The sequence below is a fragment of the Mustelus asterias genome, chromosome 14 (genome assembly GCF_964213995.1).
Source record: "Mustelus asterias chromosome 14, sMusAst1.hap1.1, whole genome shotgun sequence".
Taxonomy (NCBI): domain Eukaryota; kingdom Metazoa; phylum Chordata; class Chondrichthyes; order Carcharhiniformes; family Triakidae; genus Mustelus; species Mustelus asterias.
The window spans coordinates 55,813,817-55,837,410 of record NC_135814.1 but is presented as its reverse complement, the minus strand read 5'-3'; the positions used below and the strand labels follow the sequence as shown (position 1 = coordinate 55,837,410).

The window sequence follows — 23,594 nt, the reverse complement described above, 5'->3', positions numbered from 1 at the left end:
GACAGGAGGTGAGAGCCCTGTCTTGTCAGCTTGGATTGGGAATGTCTCACTTGTTGAGATTCTGAACTGGACTTGATTTGATTGAATCGGATTTTTTAAAAAATGGTGTTCTGCCCTTTAAACCACAGGATTGAAGAATGGAGTATGTTTGACCATGTGGAAAGATAGGCTGCTGCGTTTCCTGCATTACAGCAATGACTCTTTCAGAAAAGTCTTGGGACGTCTTGAGATTGTGAAAAATGCTATATAAAAGCAGGTCTTTTCTTTCTTTGCCCCATGTTGAACCTGATCATTTGATTAAAATTTCCCACCCATTTCACATTGACGTTGGGTGTCTATGGGAGACCATGAGAAACTGACGTGCTTGAGCAAAGAAAGTATTAATGATCCATCTTGTACATTAATATCTTGTAGTTCATCATGACAAGAAAATGAACTGGACTAGCCACATCGTTATGATGGTTACAAAGCCATCTGCTTGATTGACATGCCTTTCATTGGACCCCATATCCAGTCCCTCTGTCATTGGTGCACTGCAACAACTCAGCAAGGGTACTTCAACAGTCACTACTGTTCAGTGACTTTTATTTTAATATCATGAAACTGCCATCATCGCTATGTCTGCCAAGTTGCACACTATTCTGACTGGCATGTTTATCACCATTCCTTCATCATGCTGGATCAATATCCTGGAAACCTCCGCTTAACAGAATTAGGAGCACCATCACCACAAAAAATGTAGTGTTTCAAAAGAAATGGACCATCACCACTGTATGGCAGCAACAAAAAATGGGCAGAAGTTAGTGCTGTGCACATCCAAAGAACAAATGAAAATAAAAATGAGGACAGCTGACTGTGATGTTAGATCGATCCCGAGAAGTTGCCTGAAATGAGCCTGGCAATGAAACGCAGTGAGGTGATTATCTTAATGATTACCAGTGTGTGTGCTGGAGGCGGTCTGCATTTTGTACTGTTGTCACATGATTATGAAAATGATCTCTATAAATGCATATTTTTTTTCAATGCAGCATGTGGTACAAATCATAGATTACTCACCATGCTTTACTCTTAGGTGAGTTACACATAAAGAAGGTGGATCAGTGGATTCTGATGGTTGGGTACCAAGGGTTGGCTGCAAATGCTATTGGATACCTTTTTCTCCCAGACTACTACTTGCAAGACAATAAAAGGAATATAGTCAATGGGAATGCCATAATATACAGGGGGGATGAGAAAACAGCTCTCAAAATTTGAAAACAAACTACCACAATTTGATCATCATCAAGCAGAAATTAGGCCAGAAAACAAGTTAAATGATTGCAATGCAAGGATTTGCCTGCATCAGTAGTATCGTATGTATAGCCTGTGACATTTCAATAATGTTTATGCTTTGAGTCTTGTAACCTAGCATTGGAAAAACCTCTGCTGGAGTCCCATATGTCAGGCACAAATGAAAGTGTATTATGGAAAATCTGATTCATTGTGTAACTTATGTCTTCACTTAAATTTTTAAGCCAGTAAGCTAGCGGGCACTTCCTGCACCTGATAGTACTTTAGGCAGAATATACACTATATCCATTTTATCCTCCTCTGTCCACTCAGCAGCAAACTGAGAGTTGTTATTTGCTGTTCCTTGTTGATGAGTTTCTATAGTTAGAAAAGAGTCTAGAATGGGAATTTGGTGTAAATTTAATTATAACAGCCTGCATTTATATAGCACCTTTGACATCATAAAGCTTCCCAAGATGCTTCATAGGACAGTAATCAGACATCAAATTGGCATCATATCAAGAAGGGAGACATAATTTGATTTGATTTATTATTGTCACAAGTATTAACATTGTTAAAAATATTGTTTCTTGTGCGCTATACAGACAAAACATATCGTTTATAGAGAAGGAAAGGAGAGAGTGCAGAATGTAGTGTTAGTCATAGCTAGGGTGTAGAGAAAGACCAACTTAATGCAAAGTAAGTCCATTCAAAAGTCTGACAGCAGCAGGCAAGAAGCTGTTCTTGAGTCGGTTGGTACGTGACCTCAGACTTTTGTATCTTTTTCCCGAAGGAAGAAGGTGGAAGCGAGAATGTCCGGGGTGCTTGGGGTCCTTAATTATGCTGGCTGCTTTGCTGAGGCAGCGGGAAGTGTAGACAGAGTTAATGGATGGGAGGCTGGTTTGCGTGATGGATTGGGCTACATTCACGACCTTTTGTAGTTCCTTGCGGTCTTGCAGGAGCAGGAGCCATACCAAGCTGTGATACAACCAGAAAGAATGCTTTCTGTGGTGCATCTGTAAAAGTTGGTGAGAGTCGTAGCTGACGTGCCAGATTTCCTTAGTCTTCTGAGAAAGTAGAGGCATTGAGGCGTTGGTGGGTTTCAGCATGAGGGGACCAGGACAGGTTGTTGGTGATCTGGACACCTAAAACCTTGAAGCTCTCGACCCTTTCTACTTCGTCCCCATCGATGTAGACAGGGGCATGTTCTCCTTTTATGCTTCCTGAAGTCGATGACAATCTCCTTCTTTTCGTTGACATTGAGGGAGAGATTATTGTTGCCGCACCAGTTCACCAGATTCTCTATCTCATTCCTGTACTCTGCCTCGTCATTGTTTGAGATCCGATCCACTACGGTGGTGTCGTCAGCAAACTTGAAAATCAAATTGGAGGGGAATTTGGCCGCACAGTCATAGGTGTATAAGGGGTATAGTAGGGGGCTGGGAACACAACCTTGTGGGGCACCACTTTTGAGGATGATCGTGGAGGTGTTGTTGCGTATCCTTACTGATTGTGGTCTGTGAATTAGGAAGTTCAGGATCCTGTCGTAGAGGGACGTGCCGAGGCCCAGACCATGGAATTTGGAAATGAGTTTCGTGGGAATAATGTTGAAGGCTGAGCTGTAGTCAATAAATAGGAGTCTGACATAGGTGTCCTTGTTATCTAGCTGTTCCAGGGTTGAGTGCAGGGCCAGGGAAATGGTGTCTGCTGTGGACCTGTTCTGGCGGTAGGCAAACTGTAGTGGATCCAGGTAGTCTGGGAGGCTGGAATTGATTCGTGCCATGACTAACCTTTCGAAGCATTTCATAATTATGGATATCAAAGCCACTGGTCGATAGTCATTAAGGCACGCTACTTGGTTTTTCTTAGGTACCGGGATGATGGATGATTGCCAACATGTGGAAATTACACAATTAGGGTGCAAGCAGTCAAAGTTGGAGCAATGCAAAATTCTTAGAGGGTTGGAGCACAGGAGGCGGTTAGCGTTAGGGAGGGGGAAAGATGATGGAGAGGTTTGAACAAATGGATGAGAACTTTTAAATTGAGGTGTTGATGAACGAGGTGCCAATGAAGACTTGAGTACAGGGCTGATATGTTAATGTGATTAGGATTAGGGCAACATGGTTTGTGTAGACTGAATTTGATGGAGGTGTTGCAGCTATGTTGGGGGATTGAAAGCATCTATAGTCCATCAGAGTTTCCTGAAATTGAAAATCACGGAATCTTTACAGTGCAGAAGGAGGCTGTTTGGCCCATTGAGTTTGCACTGACTGTCTGAAAAAGCATTCTGTTTAGTCCCACTCCTCTGCCTTATCCCCATAATCTTGCATGTTCTTTCTTTTCGGAGAACAATCTTAATTCCCTTTGAATATCTCAATTGAACCTGCCCCACCACCTTCTCGGGAAGTTTGTTCCAACCACTCTCTGGTGAAAATATTTTTCTTCACCTCCCTTTTATTCCTTTTGCCAATTATTTTGAATCTGTGCCCTCAAGTTCTTGATGCTTTCTTGAGTGGTAACAGTTTCTAACCATTCACCCTGTCCATACTCCTCAAGATCTTGAATACCTCTATTAGGTCTCCTCGCAGCCGCCTTTTCTCCAAGGGAAATATTCCCAATCTATCCTCATGGCTACATTTCTTTATTGCCAGAATCATTCTTGTGAATGTCCTCTGTACTCTCTCCAATGCCTTCACATCCTTCCTCAAGTATGGTGCCCAGAACTGGATGCAGTGCCCCAGATGAGGGCTAACTAGTGTCTTATACAAGCTCAACGTGACCTCCCTAGTCTTGTACTAAATGTCAATGCTAACTGCTCTCTCAAGATGCCCTGCAGTGAATTATGTAGATATTCACCAACGTCACTCTGTTCCTACACTTCCTTTAGAGTTTCTCCCTTTTGTGATGGTACTATGCCTTTAAGAAATGTATTTGTATCATTCTTGTGCAGGATTTGTTAGAATCGTAAAAAAGTTACAGTGCAGAAGAAGGTAATTTGGCCTACCTTGTCCATGCCAAGCCCAGGTGGACACCCAGGTGCCCTTTCTAATTACACCTTCCTGCACCTGGCCCATAGCCCTATTGCTTATAGCACTTAAGGTGCAGATCCAGGTACTTTCTAAAAGAATTAAGGGTCTCTGCCTCCACCAACAACTTGAGCAGTAATTTCCAGACACCCAGCATCCTTTGCATAAAAAAGTTCTTCCTCATGCCCCCTCTACATCTACTGCCACTATGTCCCCTGGTTCTAGAATTTTCCACCAAGGGAAACAATTTTATCCTGTTCACTCTATCTCTTCCCCTCATAATTTTGGACGAATCACGCCTCAGCCTTCTTTGTTCCAAGGAAAATAACCCCAACCTATCTGATCTCTTCTCATAGCTACACTTTTTTAGTCCTGGCAACATTCTTGTAAACCTCCTCTGCACACTCTCCAGAGCAATTATATCTATCCTGTATATGGTGACCACAACTGCACACAGTACTCCAGTTGTGGCTGTATCAGTGTTTTATACAATTCCAGCATAATATCCGTACTTTTATATTCGATATCTCTGCCAATGAAGGAGGGCATTCCATATCCCTTCTTTACAACTTTGTCGACTTGAACTGCCGCATTTAGGAACCTGTGTACTTGTACGACGAGATCTCTCGCTTCATCTACCTTTCTTAGTATATTCCATTTATTGTGTATTTCCTATAACTGTTTGACCTCCCTAAATGCATTACCTCACACTTCTCTATGTTAAACTCCATCTGCCATTTTATCACCCATTCCATCAACCCATTGATATTGTTTTGTAGATTACAGCTATCCTCTACATTACCCACTACTCGGCCAATCTTTGTGTCATCTACAAATTTTCCAATCATGCACCCCAGGTTCGTGTCCAAATCGTTGATATATAACACACACAGCAAGGGCCCCAATGCCGAGCCCCTGTGGAACACCAGTTGAAACAACTTTCCATTTGCAAGAGCATCCATCAACCATTACCCTTTGTTTCCTGTTACTAAGCCGACTTTTGATCCAGTTTGCCATATTACCCTGTATCCCATGGGCTTTTACTTTATTGACCAATCTGCCACATGGGATCTTGTCAAATGTCTTGCCAAAATCATTTACACTGCACTACCTTAAGTAACCCTTCTTGTCACTTCCTCAAAGAATTCAATCAAGTTTGTGAGGCAAGACCTTCCTTTTACAAATCCATGCTGACCGTCCCTGACAAATCCATGCCTTTCTATGTGAGACTAATTTGCCCAACGACAGAAGACTAACTGGCCTATAATTGTTTGGCATTTCCTTCAATCCCTTTATAAACAATGGAACTACGTATGCATTTCTCCAGTTCTCTGGTATCTCCCCTTACTCTAGTGAGAATTGGAAAATCATCCTCGGAGAATCTGCTGTCTCCTCCCTGATCATCTTCAGCAGCCTCAGCGACAGTCCATCTAGTGCTGGCGACTTATCAACCTTCAAGAATTCCAACTCTTTGAGTACTTCCTCTCTCTTTATGATTATCCCACCCAATATCTCAGTGTTCATCCTGGACCACTAAATGGGCATCATCCCTTTCCTTTGTAAACACGGAGATTGGGATGTCTGTGAGAGACTAGTTTATTTCTCTGACATTCTGCTGCTTGAGGATACATCTTTCTCTGAGAGTCTGCTGTATGAAAGTCAGAAGACAGGTATCTGTCTGGATCTTTGTCCAGAGGTGTTAAAGGGCTGGAAATAAAGCCTCCAAGGAAGCAGGGGTGAAGAAGGGTTTTTTGTCTATGGGGGGGGGGATACTGCTAAATTGGATCAATAGAGATTGATAGCTTTTAAGAATTATAGTTTTTGTATTTAAATATTTTAATTGGTAAAAGTTATGCTAATTTTTGTTATATTCTAAGTGTGTTCTTAACTATAAGGTTGTCTTATTAAAAGTTTCCTTGTCGGTCAATTGAATCATACTTGGAGCAAAAGATCTTACGCTCACTCTAGTACCAAAGTCAAAAGTAAAAGTTGGGTCTAGGCTAACTTCGTGCTATACCTTGGAATTTCTGATCTGGTCCCTAACACTTTATACCTTGTCTCCATTCTGTCATCCAATATTCTTCCTGCCAAAATAAATCGCCTCTCATTTCTCTGCATTGAACTTCATTTGCTACTTGTCTGCCCAATCCACCAACATGCCTATGTCCTTTTGAAGTTCAAGACTCTCCTTATTACACAGTCGGCAACTTTTTCAATCTATGTATCATCACATTTTGAAATCAAGCCCTGCGCACCACAGTCTAGGTCATTAATATAGGCTAGGAAGAGCAAGAGTCCCAACACTCACCCCAGGCGAACTTCACTACAAACCTTCCTCCAATGTGAAAAACAACCATTTATCACAACTCTGTTTCCTGTCACTCAACTTCGGTGTTAGAATTTTGCTCAAGTCTGTCATGTGACAATATCAAATGTCTTCTGAAAATACATATACACCACATCAACAGTGTTGCGCTTATTGACTTTCTCTCTGATCACCTCAAAAAACTCCAAGTTAATTAAACATTATTTTCTCTTAATGAATCCATGCTGGCTTTCTTTAATTATCCTGCAATGATTGTTGATTTGTCCCGAACCATAGTTTGCGTAAGTTTCCCTACTATTTGTGGGGTGTAAGCATTGCTAGCAAGGCCAGCATTTGCCATCCATTATTAATTGCCCTTGAACTGAGTGACAGTTAAGAATTAACCTGTGAGTCTGGAGTCACACTTAGGCCAGAGAAGGTAAGAACAGCAGATTTAATTCCCTAAAGAACATTAGTGAACTAGATGGATTTTTACAACAATCGACAGTGGTTTCATGGTCATTGTTAGACTTGTAATTCCAGATTTTTATTGAATTCAAATTTCACTGTCTATCATGATGGGATTCAAAACCCTGATCTGCCAGAGCAATATCCTGGGTCTCTGGATTACTAGTCCAATGACAATAGCATTACGCCACTGCTTCCCCTTGCACCCCTTTTTTGAACAAAGATATAACATTAGCAATTCTCCAATCCTCTGACACCACCCCTGTGTCTAAGGAAGACTGGAAGATTATCACTAATGCCTCTGCAATTTCCACTCTCACTTCTCTCCGTATCCTTTGATGCACTTCATCTGATCTTGGTACCTTATCGGTTTTAAATAAAGATAAGCTTTCTAACAGCTCTTTCTTCTCAATTGTAAATTCTTTGAGCGTACCAGTTACCTCTTCACAGCTCAACCTGGGTAGCATCCTCTTCCTTTGTAAAGACAAATGCGAAGTACTCGTTTAATCTCTGGTATTTCTCTTGCCTCCATGTGATAGTCCCTCTTTTTTATCCCTAATTTGCCCTATTTTTCTTTCATCATCCATTTTATTATTTGTATGCTTATAGAAAACCTTGGAATACCCTTTTATGTTAACTGCCAGTCTTCTTTCATGCTCTGTCCTTGCTTTTCTTTTAGCCTTTTCATTTCCCTTTTGGTCCTTTTGTATTCAGCCTGATTCTGCATTGTATTTTCTACTTAACGTCTGTTAATGCAAGCTTCTTCATTTTCATTTTCATCTCTATCTCTCTTGTCATCCAGGGCACTTTGGATTTATTTGTCCTACCTTTCCTCTTCAAGGGAATATACATTGCCTCCTAATATCTTTTCTTTGAAATGCCCTAAAATATTTGGACAGACAAAATATGGATTAAAGGATTGAATGTGTGATTGCAAAATTTGCTAATAAAATAAACAGGAGAGTAGGCAGCAAATAGGACATATGGAGTCTGCAAAGGGACATAGATGGGTTAAGTGAATTGGCAAAAGTATGGCAGAAGGGGGTAATGTGGGAAAATGTGAACTTATTTGAATGAACAGAGATTACAGAGCTCTGCGATATAATGAGAGGTGATGATCTTGAAACATTTGAGGACCACGGGACACAGTTTAAAAATAAGGGTTTCCCTTTTAGGACAGATGAGGAGATTTTTTTCTTTGAGGATCATCACTACATGGAATTTTCTTCCCCAGAATGTGGTGGAGACTGAGTCATTGAATTTATTCAAGGTTGTGATAAATAGATTTTTGATTGACAAGGAGCCCAGGGTTATGTGAGTAGACAGGAAAATTGAGTTGAGAGCACAATCAGATTGGCCATGACCTTACCAAATGACAGAGCAGGCTCAAAGAGCTGAATGGCCAACTGTTCCCAATCTGGATGTTCATATATTTGACTTTGAATACAATAGACATTAACAGTTAAATTGATTTAGTAACTTTTACACATTTGCTGCAACTTAAGTTCCTTTTTGCTGCTTTTGAACTGTTTTGGACAGGTATGAGATAGGAGACTTAATGCATGGAGTTGGCAGCTAGAAATTTGTTTTTTTTCACCTTGGACTGATACCATTGCCATATTTGGAAGGTGTCTATGGAAGCAGTCAATTTAGAATGACATTATATTTGTATGGTGTATTAAGGTTGAATGCATAACAGTCTGTCTGGAATTTAGTGAAAATGTAAGAAATTATCAAGGCAACGTCAAGTTCACTTTTAAACATCTAGAAATATACTGTTTTTACTCTGTTTACCTAAAATCATGTTTGACTTCTGCAGCAATTCCATGTTTTAATACTGAATTTGCTTTCTGCTATTAAAAGGATTCCAGTAATTTTTTGAAAATTTCAGATGAAAAAAATGAGCACAATTTTATTACTTTTTTACAAACTTTCATTGCAGTATCAAGCCCATCAATGACAACATTTTGATGTCCTTTTTTAAGGACCCATTATCTTATCTTTTCAAAAATACGGTTGGATCAATCAGCTTCCCCATTACAAGTGCAGTCATCTTATCCTCTAGCTAGAACTGTTTGTTATTTTCTGAACTTGTTGAGATCTGGTAGATGAAATTGCTAAGAATCCAAAAACTGGTCTTCAACAAACATGTAGAAATCAATTGATTGCTGAAAAAGTAAATTAATTGTTATGCTTTCTGTTCCAGAAATTGAGTCTTTTCCCTCAAATAAAAAAATTACGCAATCAAGGCATTTGATTTTTTTAAATAAGTAAGTTCCACAAAAAAATTAACTGGAAATAAAATCAATTACTCGTTTGATGTGCAGATTGCTGTGCCAAATTCTAACTAGTTTCTTGGGTGTTGCAAATCTCTTCGTGTTCAGCTCAAGTTGCTATTAATATTGTAAAGTTTTGTGATTGACTTTTTTTCATACTGAAACCATGCACAGATGCATCAAATAATAAGCTCAAAGGAAATCTCTTTGTGCAGTGTGAAATGAGTTCCTGCTGAATGTCCTAATGCATCTTATTGTGAATCTTCTACAAATAAAGCTACATGTATGAGCTCATGATGTGAAGTGGCAGTAGAAAGTCAAAGGCACTGTGGGAAGCTTTTTATCTTCCCAGCAGTCAGATTTCTGGGAACATCAGTGCAGCCACCGTAGTTACCTGTAGATTACTTGTATATTCCTCCTTCTGAGTCCTGCAATCTAAATCACGATGAAGCATCATTAGGGGGCTGAGAAGAGAATGGGCAGGATTGGACAATTTGGTCTGGAAAGCTACATGTTGTGAACTCAACACATCATTTTAAACTGTATGAATACATTCTTCTACAGTAACAATTACCGATTGAAGAGTATATTCTATGAATTGATCATGGCAGAATGTAATTGAAAAAGACACAGTTCTGCATATTTGGGTACATATGAAAAAGCTGTTTTCCCCATTATTTTGACAATGTTTTGTAAATTATAAGCAAACTGAGCAATATTTTTCCTTTTCCTTCTCATGGAGGACATAATACAACCTTAGATAATTTAAATGATCTGTTCACGCTCACAGGTCAAAATATGCCAAAATCTACAGAAATTACCAGTCTAATTGCATCTAGGTGACAAAAAAGCTAACTCCCTAGGGAACCTTGACAGACTGTTGACAACTGTGCAGTTGATCTTGGTTAGTTTGGCTGTTGAAACTAGTTTGTTCCAATATGGTGATATGGGTTGGTCTGTGTGAACAATGGAGAATTATAGTTGATGTGAAATGTGAAAATAATAGAATTTGACATTGATTGCATTTTTAAAGAAGTGTTGAAACTGAAATTAGTGTAGCTCTGATGTAATCTATATACTTTAATAATATGGCAAAGTTATACATATACAGGTAATCTGATAAGATGTGAGAACATGAATAGAAGATGTTAGCTATGTTAAATTAAGCAAAAGTACATCATTGCTGTCAGCTTATCCTTGGACCACTGCATTCTTTTTAGTTTTACAAATGTTTTATCCTTTTACAAACAGTACAAATTAAAACTAACTGCCAAGGAAGTGCTGTGAATTTGACCCAACTAATACTGTTAGTACAGTTCAAAATATAAAGCATCTGATGTATTTAGAAAAGCATTAGTTGGTGAATTAAACAAGGTCATTCTATGAAATATAGTGTTGTTTCCAATCATCCTTCCCCTCATCCTTTGTGAATTTAGCCAAGAATGTCCATTAGTTATCTCTAACCAATTGCAATTAGAATTTCCAGATTAAATTGGGCTTGATTTTTGAAATGCTTTAAATTCTAAAATCATAATTATTTATTTAATGTTAACTAGAAATAGTTCAATCACCAGGCTATTTGAAATGAAGCATTACCCAGGACGTTTAAAACATGTCAATAAATTTGACAAGTATGCCTGGGATTGCGAAACTTTAACATAAAATAATTTTTTTCCCTTGAATTTTCTAGTTATTCTTTGTAAGTGCTACCGTGAATGACAGCTTAATATATACCACATGAAATATTTATTTCTATTCCACATCAGACTGTCTAGGCAGCTGAGGGAGTACCAAATACAGCACTTAAGATGAAAGCAAAAGGAAGGTAATCAAGGACATATGTAACTTCAACCAAGGATGTCCTCTTAAAACATTATTCTTTTCATTCATAAGCATTTAATTTAATTCATAAATGTATAGGGACTTCATTGACACTAGTAATTATTCTGATTAAAAATAAAACATGTGCATTGAGAAAGTTAAAAAGCAGTAATTTTGCTTGTTTGCCACAACATACTTTTTTTGTTGTATACTTAATTATTCAGCTACCTTTTTCCACATCATGTTCACATCTTTTGCAACTGTAAGGAATGAAAAGAATTGTATCTATTTATATTTAATATTGAGCCATTTGATGAGATGGGAACAAAGAATAAACTTGTTTAAGGACTTAACCCAGATACGGAATGGACAATAAGGAGGGATAGCTAATGTAAAATAAACCATGACTAACGGATATTTAATTAGTAAGTAACAGTACTTGACTGTGGCTTGGTCTCCTGCCATGACCCTGATTGCCACTGGCTGCCATTATAATTCAACCTTGACTAAATCTATGTATTTTCTTAGGCTTTTTGTCTGTCTCTTATTTTTCACTATGCAATGTTCTGTAGTTATTTTAATTTCCATTTTTCTTTCTCCATCTTTAAACTAGCTTTGTGAATATCCAGGTGATGGTCTTTTTTCTCTGAGTTAGTATGCACACCATCATGTCTGGTCATAGGCTGAGATTATTGGGTCTGGTGCCTTTAATATCTTTTGACTTCATCAGGGCTCTTTTAAACTTTGGCTGATGGTCAAAGAAGGACCACATGGGCTTAGGAGAGACAGGGAGTGAGGGCAGACAGGAAATGAAAGGCATCAGGTGTCAATGGAAAAATTATTTCTCTGCATTTGTTTGACATATGAGTAATAGAAAGTGGATTGTGTAATGGCTTGGCAACTATAGGTGTTATTTAATGGAAGCCACACTTGGGTACTTAACAGTACCTATGGGCAGGTCTTCCCTGTGATCAATGATTCTGGGGGGCATAGGCAGCGCCCGCTGAGAACTGCTAGCCAATTGGAGACTAGTAGATTTTCACTGGATGGCAGTGTCACTGGGAAGATGGTGGATGCTGCCGGTAATGCACACATCCTAGGCCTAGGATCATGGCCGGAGATGGACTCGGGCACATGTGATGCATGGCAGGAGCGTGGTCACTGGGTGGTGATTGCGGAGGAGGAAGTGCAGGGGGTTTGGTAGCAAGGGCAGGGCTACAGACATCCCCCTCTTCCTTATGCTGCGTACCTCGATCATGCACTGACACCCTCCACCCCCACCAAACTCACCATGGGAAAGGCATGATACCTCCCCCCCCCCCCGCCCCCCATTTAATTGCTAGGAATTAGAGCAGGTGGGTTTGGTTTTTTTTTAAGCAATAGTATTTTTGTGCGATTGGAACCAGTAGCTGAAAACAACTTTGTTGTTTACTCCAAACTTGACAAATTCTTTGAGTTTGATGGAATTGTGTGCTGTTTCTCCACTCCACTATCTCTTCCCGAATGTTGACCCCAATTCATCTGGAGCAAAATTGCAGTGCCAGAGAAATATTCTTGGTATTTAATGAATTTTCAAAATTACAAAAAGAATTCATTTTAATTGCATTGGTGTGTATTTTGAGAATTACAGCACAATTAAAATGTTATGAATAGCTTAATAATAACATTTGATTTCCCTTTAAACCAGTATTTCCAAAATATTATTTATGCTTTTTCAAGAATCTAACATAAATAGAAGTGGGTTTTGGCCCTTGCTCTTTCATTTAAGATTATGGCTAACATCATCTTGCACTGTTCCCACATGTCTTTTATCCAAAGGGTCTACTAATCGCCGCTTGAATGTGTCCAACGACCGCATCCACAGCCCTTTTGGCGATAGAGAATTTCAAAGATTAATGACCCCTTGAGTGAAGAGTTTTGTCCTAATCTCAGCCCTAACTGGCCAATGCTTTATTCTGAGAATTTCCTTTAGATCTAGACTTTCCAGTCAGGAGAAACATCCTCCCAGTATCTAGCCTGTCAGAATTTACATGCTTCAATGAGATTGCCTCTCATTCATTTAAACTCTAGTAGATTAAAAAATTTAATTTGAATATAAATGATTATGGGGTAAATAATTCTTTGGTGTAAATTATTTCTAAAATATGTTCTGCATTTTCTAACAATGAAGCAACTGTTGAACATATGTGTGATGTAAATTTTAATTAAACTCATATTTTCTTTTATCTGCATGATCTATAATGTTCGACATGAAATAGCCACCTCACTTGCTTCATTTGATGTTGTAAAGAGAAAAGGGTGATCATACCTTCTTTAATTCTAGAATTACAAGGCTGTTAATCTTCCTGAGTCTGGAACTTTTCATGGGAGGAAACAAAACTTACTAACCATGTGAGTAGGGGTGTTTAAATGTCACTCAGTTCATAAGCAGTTTCCCATTGTAGTGTTTAGATTTTCTAAGTGGTAAAAGTGAGGACTGATTGCTGTGATATGGATAGATGCAATCTGAATACAGTGTAAAATAGATATTATTTCTTGCATAAATAATTACTTGTCAAAACTTTCGACATATTCTTTGTTGTCTTGTGATATAACTATTATGTTGTGTTTTTCACCTAAAGAAAATATTAATTTGCTAAATCTAGTTACTGAAAAATGACTTTAACAAAATCACATAATACAAGTTAATTGTTGAAATTTGTTTTAATAGTAAACATTTTGGAGTCCTTTAAATAAAGGTCATTGATGTTTTGTGTTGAAGCGAAGAAATGTGTGATCCCTCTCATGAAGGCAAATGGGTTATGATGGCAATCAAAACAATAACATTTTATTTAACACAGTGTTGAAGAATGGTTATGCATTCCTTTTGTATTTGTCGTGTTTCAATTTACACTGAAATAAGAAGTTGAAGTGAATACAAACAATGTTGGTTACCAAAGTCTTGTTTAAATGTTTTAAGATGATAAATGATTAGCAGAAATAATGATCTCATTTGCTATAATCACATTAAAATGTGGTTAACATCTAATTTTTGTACTTAATATGCAAAACTTTCCACTAGATTTGCAGTAGAAGCAATTGAACTGCCATTATTGCAAGAATAAAAATTGCAAGCACCATTTATTCAGGGAAGAAAAAGACCTGGTGTAGATCAGGACTCTATTTTTTTGAATAATGGGAAATTGAGCCTCACTGTGCTATTCGCCATTACTGTCTCTGTCTGAATCATTACACTGCAATGGACTACAGATTAAAACCTTGAATTATAAGGCCTTGGATACTGTTGCAAAGTGATTTATGAGAAATGTTAGACTTCCAAATGTATCGGAAAGCTGTCTAATGTAGTTGCAAACAACTTTTAATATGTATGTAATTTATTCAGAGCTATGTCTCCCAAGCCTGCTGATTTTACATAACCTTTTTCACAGTTCAAGTTCTACATATAGACGCAAATAGTTAAGGAGTGATCACAAGGCAGGAAGAGTTTACACGTCCTTCCCGTGTCTGCATGGGTTCCCTCCTGATGCTCTGGTTTCCTCCCACAGTCCAAAGATGTGCAGGTTAGGTGGATTGGCCATCCTAAATTGTCCCTTTGTGTCCCAAGATGTATAGGTTAGGGGAATTAGTGGGGTAAATATGTGGAGTTATGGGGATAGGGTCTGGGTAAGATGTTCTGTCGGAGAGTTGGTGCAGACTCAATGGGCCGAGTGGCCTCCTTCTGCCTCTAGGGATTCTATGAATGCAGGTCTGGAGACTTGATAATGGAAAACAAGGAGATGGCAGATGATTTGAACAGGTATTTTGTATCAGTCTTCACTATAGAGAATACAAGTAACATCCCAGAATCAGCTATAAAGTAGGAAATGGCAGGGAGGGAGTAACTCAGAAAATTACAGTCACCAGAGAACTGATACTGAGTAAATTGTTGGAGCTGCAGGCTGATAAGGGCCCAGGACCTCATGGACTTCATCCTAGGGCCTCAAAAGGAGTGTCTAGTACGATAGTTGATGCATTGGTTTTAATTTTACAAACTCTCCAGATTTAGGGAAGGGCCCATTAGATTGAAAGATAACAAATGTACTTCATTATTCAAAATAGGAGGGAAATAGAATGGCTGGGATTTTCCTGCTGTTCACACCGGCGGATCTTTTGCTGGTTTCCTGGCGCAGTCAATGGGAAATCCCAATAACAACGATGGGACCAAAAGATCGTGCTGCCGGAGAAGGGCTTGCCCCCTCCTGCTGCAAGAAACGCGCTAGAAAATTTCCCCCAAAGCAGGAAACTACAGGCTAATTAGCCTAACATCTGTTGTTGGAAAATGTTAGAAGCTATTGTTAAAGACATTATAGCTGGGCACATGGATAAGCTCAAGGTAATCTGGCAGAATCAACATGGTTTTGTGAAAGGGATATCATGTTTAACCAATTTATTGGAGTTCTTTGAGGGAGTAATCTGTGCTGTGGATAAAGGGGAACTGGTGGATGTACTGTAATTGGATTTCTGGAAGGCATTGGATCAAGTGCCCCATGAAAAGTAACTGCAGAAAATATAAAAGGTTAACATATTGGCATGGATAGAAGATTGGTTGATTAACAGGAAGCAGAGAGTAGGCATAAGTGGGTCTTTTTCAGGCTGGCAAAGTGCAACGAATGGTGTGCCACAGTGCTAGGACTTCAATTGTTTGCAATTTATATAAATGACTTGGATGAAGGGATATGTTATGTTTTTGGTCCTGATACCTTTCAAGATCAATCACTATACAAGTAGGCACAGGAGGTAATTAACATTGTAACTGTGCTTTATTGCTCTAGCAGTTAAACTAGTAAGAAAATATGGATCCTGTATCCCACAATGCACGGGCTTGCAAAGTACAGCAAGCCAGACAAAACATACAATATGTAACATCATCATCATCATCATCCCCCCCCCCCCCTTATCTAATGCTGGTGATGGGGAGACAACTTCAATTTCAATCAAGCTACACTGAGGAGATGAGACTGAAATCGTCATTCCTTGAGCCATGATTTGGATATGGCTCACTGGAAGGCTCTTCTATAAGAGGTGAATCCTTAGATGAGGCCTGACTTGGCGACAGTTGGTCAACATGTCTTTGCCAGATGAGATCATTCGTCATTTAGACTGTGCAAAAGATGTCCTGTCAGAGTAATCATTTCGCTCTTGTACTATGATTATGAATTAGAGCCTCTTGTCCCAAACAGAGAATATTTTATTTTGATCTTTGTACTCTTCTCTCCACTTGGTTGTGCTGTCGATCTTGCACAGCTTGTTGTGTTTTCATTGGCTTCAGCAGATTGAAGCAAGTGTGCAGTTGCCATCCCATTAGTAGCAATGCTGGAGATGCTTTAGTCATAGCATGTGGCATTTCGGTATGTCAGCAGAAATGTGTTCAGATGTTTTTGAATAATAGAATGTCCTTAGGTGGCCTTAAAACATGTTTCACGTTTAAACAAATCTCTCTGCTCATCCATTGGTGGAAAGGTTAAATGGTGCAGAGGTGATGGGATGAATTCCATTACATCAAAAAATTCTCAAACTCCTGTGATACACATTGAGGTTCATTGTCTGTTACAAGTTGTTCTGATAATGACTGAATGTTTCTCTTGGCCTTTGAATTGTCCTCCCAGCAGTAATAGAAGACAACACTGAAACTTCTGGCCATTTGGAATGAGCATCAACGACCACCGTGAACATTATTCTTTCAGATGGACCAGCAAAATTGGTGTGCAAGTGTTGCCAAGAGTTTGTTGGCCAATCTCATGGATGGAGGGGTGCTTTTTGAGGCATGTTTCTTATACCCTGACATGAAGAACAAGATCTTGCCTTGACTTTAATGTCTTGGTCTAGGCCAGGCCAGCAAAAGATTCTGGTGATCTCTTCATGCAAACAAATCCACAGTATTCTGAATGCAGTTAGTCCAGCACTGGTTTCCTCATTGTTGGTGAAATAATTACTTGCATGCCCCAAAGCAAACTTCCTGAAGTGATTGATAGCTCCATCCTCCTGGAAACATAAGGATGAAGGTCAGGTGAGATTTGGAAGCGTGGGGTGAGTTGCCCTTACAAGATCTATGATTTTGGACAATGTTAGGTCCACTTGAGTGGCCGCCTTGATTTGGACTGAAGTGATGGATATGTGCTCCACGTGTGCAAAGTAGATAATGTCTTTATCAGCTGTGTCCCTTTGCCTGTCTGGTAGGGGCAGTCTTGAAAGACCATCTGCGTTGCCATGCAAGATAGATTATCGATATTTATGTCATGTATGTTTTCAGAACGATTTTTCAGCCATCAAGCGAAGATGTTGAAGCTTTTCCTTATGCATGGCACATTTGACCCGGGAAATTACTGCCCCTATATCCAGTTCTGTATGCCCTTGAGCAGCAGTGTTTACCCAATAGCCTCGTGAACAAGCTACCACTGATGAGATTTGGAGGGGCCCTTTTTTGCACTGTGTCACTCTGGCCCTCCTGTTCATGCTGTATGACATGCAGATTCTTCTTCTGATTGCTTTTTCTCTGGTTTGATTTTTGTTTTGACATACCCACGCAATGTGTCCCTTGCCATACTGATGGCATTCAAAGTCTCTGCAACAACATTCAGATGGATGATGACCAGGTTTTCCACGATAGTAACATTTTTGGCTATTTGCTATCTTGCGTGTCTGCTCCACTGTCTCATTAGGCAGTAAAGTCAATGCATTCAACTGCTGTGCTTCTTTTGCAGGCAGTCCATGGAGATTGCAATCTCTCTGGCCTTGTGCAGGATGACGTTGGCCTCTGTCAGGAGGTATCTCTGGATTGCTTTACATCTCCACATCATTGCTTTACTACGCAGGCCACCGACCAACCTGTCAAGAAGGATTCATTGAATGCACAATGTCCAGTGAGCTTTTTAAGTACTGCAACATATTGCACAATTATTTCACCCTCATTTTAATTTCTTTTGAAGCCTAAATCTTTCTGCTATAACCAGTGGCTTAGGAGAAAAATGCATTTCCAGGATATTTTACAATGTCCTTATCTGATTTTCTGCCAGGTGTGTCAGGCAGTATCAAGCTTCTTAATAAGCCAAATATGTTCGGTCCCATTTCACTTAAAGTTGCCACATTTCTATCATTTTCAATTCCATTTGCAAGGACAAAAAAATTCAAGACTGTAGGAGCTCTAGTTTTCTGGCTAAGTGTGGCTATTTCCAGCTTTTTATTCTCGGTTGCTGTGTTGCTGTATAAATGTGTTGGCACTTTGTGTATTGCCACATTAAGACAGTCTTATATTTAGCTGTCAGTTCAATCTCTGTTTTTCCTGCACTTTTTTTGGGAGGCCTGCGATTGTGGCTGCATTTTTCTTAAACTTTTGAGAACATCTCACTTTTTTCAAACCCCAAACACCTGCAGGCTTTCTTCTGTTTTCGGAATTGGGGGCTGTTTGCAGCCTATTGGTTTCCTTGTTGTCGATTTCCCATGCTATTTCGGGATCCCTTTTTCCTTAACTTAACTTAAAGCTGCTCTGCCAGCTGCTTTTTTGCTATTCATTTTTTTACTAGATTCTTTCTGTTTTGAACAGCTGCTTTTTTTTTTACATAGAAACATAGAAAAACTACAGCACAAAACAGGCCCTTCGGCCCCACAAGTTGTGCCGAACATATCCCTACCTTTTAGACCTACATTTCTATAGTTTCCTTTTTTCTAACGTCTGCAACTTTTTAACGACTTTTTTAACAACTTTTTTCTAACGTCTGCATGAGGGGAAAGTCGTGCTTGACGAACTTGTTGGATTTTTATGAAGATGTGACTAGTGCGGTTGACGGAGGGGAACCGGTGGATGAGGTGTTTTTGGATTTCCAAAAGGCGTTTGATAAGGTGCCTCACAAAAGGTTGCTGAAGAAGATTGGGTCACACGGAGTTGGGGGTAGGGTGTTAGTGTGGATTGGGGATTGGCTATCCAACAGGAAGCAGAGAGTCGGAATAAATGGGTGCTTTTCTGGTTGGCGGATGGTAACTAGTGGCATGCCGCAGGGATCGCTACTAGGGCCTCAACTATTTACCATTTATATAGACGATCTGGAGGAGGGGACTGAGTGTAGGGTAACAAAGTTTGCAGACGACACAAAGATAAGTGGAAAAGTGAATCGTGTGGAGGGCGTAGAAGGTCTGCAGAGAGATTTGGACAGGCTGAGTGAGTGGGCGAGGATCTGGCAGATGGAGTATAACGTTGACAAATGCGAGGTTATTCACTTTGGAGGAAATAATAGGAAATTGGATTATTATCTAAATGGAAAAAAATTACAACATGCTACTGTGCAAAGGGACCTGGGGGTCCTTGTGCATGAGACGCAAAAACCCAGTCTGCAGGTGCAACAGGTGATCAAGAAGGCAAATGGGATGTTGGCCTATATCGCAAGGGGGGTAGAATATAAAAGAGGAGTTGTCTTGCTGCATCTGTACAGGGCATTGGTGAGGCCGCAGCTGGAATACTGTGTGCAGTATTGGTCCCCTTATTTGCCGGAGGATATATTGGTCTTGGAGGGAGTGCAGAGAAGGTTCACCAGGTTGATACCAGAGATGAGGGGTGTTGATTATGAGGAGAGACTGAGCAGATTGGGTTTGTACTCGTTGGAATTTAGAAGGCTGAGGGGGGATCTTATAGAGACCTATAAGATAATGAAGGGGCTGGATAGGGTAGAGGTGGAGAGATTCTTTCCACTTAGAAAGGAAGCTAGAACTAGAGGGCACAGCCTCAAAATAAAGGGGGGTCAGTTTAGGACAAAGTTGAGGAGGAACTTCTTCTCTCAGAGGGTGGTGAATCTCTGGAATTCTCTGCCCACTCAAGTGGTGGAGGCTACCTCGTTGAATATGTTTAAATCACGGATAGATGGATTTCTGATCGGTAAGGGAATTAGGGATTATAGGGATCAGGCGGGTAAGTGGAACTGATCCACTTCAGATCAGCCATGATCTTATTGAATGGCGGAGCAGGCTCGAGGGGCTAGATGGCCTACTCCTGCTCCTATTTCTTATGTTCTTATGTTCTTATTTTTGCCTCAACTCTGTCCTAAACTGACCCCCCTTTATTTTGAGGCTGTGCCCTCTAGTTCTAGCTTCCTTTCTAAGTGGAAAGAATCTCTCCACCTCTACCCTATCCAGCCCCTTCATTATCTTATAGGTCTCTATAATGCTGCAGATCCTTGGATTTAAATGCCAGCCCTTTTCTGGAATGTAATACAAATCCAGCATGCGGTTCAGGTGAAAATTTCTTATTTTAGGTTCACTTTGAGTGACATTATGCAAAGGTCCATTGTCCTCATCGCCAGTTTGGTTTTGGTCCTGGTGCCTTTCAAGATCAATTAGTGCACAAGTAGATACAGGAACTGATTAACATTACAACTGTCCTTTATTACTGTAGCAGTCGATCTAATAAGAAAACATGGATCCTGCGATCCCACAATATACTGGCTTGCAAAGTACGGTAAGCCATACAAAACAAACAATACATAGCAAGATGATTGTCAAATTTCCTGATATAAAGATAGTTAAGAACGTAAGTCATGAAGAGGACATGAGGCTACAAAAAGATGTAGATAGGTTAAGCGAGTGGACAAAAATCTGGCAAATGGAATATAATGTGCAGAAATGTGAAATTGTCCATTTGGTAGAATAAAAAAGAAGCATCTTATCTAAATGGTGGGAGATTGCAGAGATCTGAAGTGCAGAAGGATCCTAGATACTCCTAGTACATTAATCATAAAAGACTTGTATGCAAGTTAGGAAAGCTAATAGGTTGTTATCATTTATTGCGAGGGAAATGGAGAGCCCAAGTAGGGACATTATGCTTCAGTTGTACAGGGCACCAATGTGACCACATTTCCAGTACTGTGTATTAGTAATCTTATTTAACAAAATATATAAGTGCATTGGAAGCAGTTCAAAGAAGGTTTACTTGTTGCATACCTGGAATGGGTGGGTTTTCTTACGAGGAAAGGGTAGATAGGGTAGGGTTGCGTCGGCTGGAACCTGAGGGTTCTTGACCGGGTGGATATGGAGAGGATGTTCCCCCTTGTGGGAGAATCTAGAACTAGAGGGTCACTGTTTAAAAATAAGTCGCCCACTTAAAACGGGGATGAGGCAAAGTGTTTGTACTCAGAGGGTCATGAGTCTTTGGAACTGTCTTCCTGAAAAGGTTGTAGAAGCAGAGTGTTTGAATATTTTAAGGTAGAGGAAGATAGAAGGGGCTAATGGGTTATTGGGAGTAGGTAGAATACCGATTTGACGTTACTATCAGATCAGCCATGAGCCTTTTAAATGGTGGAGCCATGGTGGAGTCAAGGGGTTGAATGGCCTAGTCCTGCCCCTTGTTCTTATGATCATACCTTAACTGAAAGTATTAAAATAGACAAATGACCATTAAATTGATTAATTTAGTCAAGTATTTTGCAATGGTTTAACCTCTTATTTTGGTTGCTGGTACTCTATTAAAGGGAGTAAGTGGATGAGGAAAAAATCAAAAGCAGTGTCAGAGAACTCAAACTCTGGCTGTTATATTGTACAATAAAAGCATATTTATTATACGATGCATAGGAATAAGGTGTAGCAATATAAAATTGAAAGTTGGCATAATGTTTAACAACATTGCCATTGAGTGCAGACAGGAAGTACACAATCTAATATTTTAATACGTTTTGTACAGTGTTATGATCTCCTTAGAGATCGTTACTGTTTAAAGAGAAATTCAAAAACCCAGTGATTAACTGAAAGAAATTGCACCACAGGATTTCACGTTTCTAAACAAAGCAAATATAGTATATCCATTAGAGTCAGCATGGTTTTGTGAAGAGCAAATCATGTTTGACTAATTTGCCAGAGTTCTTCGAAGATGTAACAAGCAGAATGGATAATGAGGATCCTGTAAATGTATATCTGGACTTCCGGAAGGCTTTTGATAAGGTGCCACACAAAAGGTTAACTCACAAGGTTAGACACATGGGATTAGGGCTAATTTATTAGCTTGAATAGGTGACTGGCTAATGGACAGAAGACAGAGAGTCGGGATAAATGGGATTTTTTCTGAATGGCAAAATGCGGGGTGCGGGTGCCACAGGGTTTGATCCTTGGGCCCCAGCTATTTACAATCTATACTTATGACTTGGATACAGGGATAGAAGGCTGTCTAGCCAAATTTGCAGATGACACAAAAATAGGCGAGACAGTAAGTTGTAATGAGGAAATAAGAACCTTACCAATGGATAAATAGATTAGGAGAGAGAACCAAAATGTGGCAGATGCAGTTTAATGTGGATAAGTGTAAGGTCATGCATTTTAGTCAGAAAAATAGGAAGGCAACTTATTATCTAAATTGGGAGAGACTTTGGGTGCGCCTGTGCAGAGGGATCTGGGTGTCCTCGTTCATGGGTCACAGAAAACAAGCATGCAGGTACAGCAAATAATAAAGCAAATGAAATGTTGGCATTTATAGCTAAAGGAATAGAATATACAGATAAGGAAGTGCTGTTGCAACTATATAAGGCATTGGTGAGACTGCACCTGGAGTATTGTGCACAGTTTTGCTCCCCTTATTTGAGGAAATATGTAGTGGCATTGAAGACAGTTCAGAGGAGGTTCACTAGCTTGATTCCAGAGATGAGGGGGTTGTCATATGAAAAGAAATTGAACAGTTTCGGCCTATACTCTCTGGAATTTAGGAGAATGAGGGGAGATCAAATTGGGGTATGCAAGATGATAAAAGGTGTGGATAAAGTAGACATGGAGCGGATGCTTCCTCTTGTGGGGCATGGTAGGATGAGAGGTCATAGTTTGAGGATAAGGGGTAGCAAGTTTAAAACACAGTTGAGGAGAAACAACTACTCCCAAAGGGTTGTGAATCTGTGGAATTCGCTACCCCAACGCACGGTGGATGCTGGGACAGTAAGTAAATTTGAGGAGTTAGACAGATTTTTAATTGGTAATGGGTTGAAGGGTTATTGGGAGAAGACAGGAAATTTGGAATGAGGAGCATAGCAGCCATGATTGAATGGCGGAGCAGACTCGAAGGGCCAAATGGCCTAATTCTGATCCTATATCTTATGAACTATTTTTAAAAATAATAAAAAGCAAGCACAACTAACAGCACTATAGTTTGTCAAGATTTAGTTATACAAATCCAGTGCCCGCTTATACTTGCTAATTTTAGCTGAGTCCCTTTATAAGTAATGAGATCTTGAATTTATTTGTTGCTTTATTTTGGAATTCAAATCATGTGTGCCACACCTCTCGAGAATTCACTTTAATATTTCCTTGGTGTTCCGGCAATTCTCTGAGATATGAGATTTCCTTCATAGTTGCAATAAAATATTACTGGATCCTGTAGTGTCTGAAGACACAGTAAGAAGTTTAACAACACCAGGTTAAAGTCCAACAGGT

At 39.6% G+C, this 23,594-nt stretch overlaps 1 protein-coding gene across 4 annotated transcripts in view; it reads left to right on the top strand.

Moving 5' to 3' along the window:
- The window catches only part of ola1 (Obg-like ATPase 1), a 196,800-nt gene that overhangs the window by 108,162 nt on the left and 65,044 nt on the right, over positions 1–23,594 (top strand). The window lies entirely within an intron of this gene.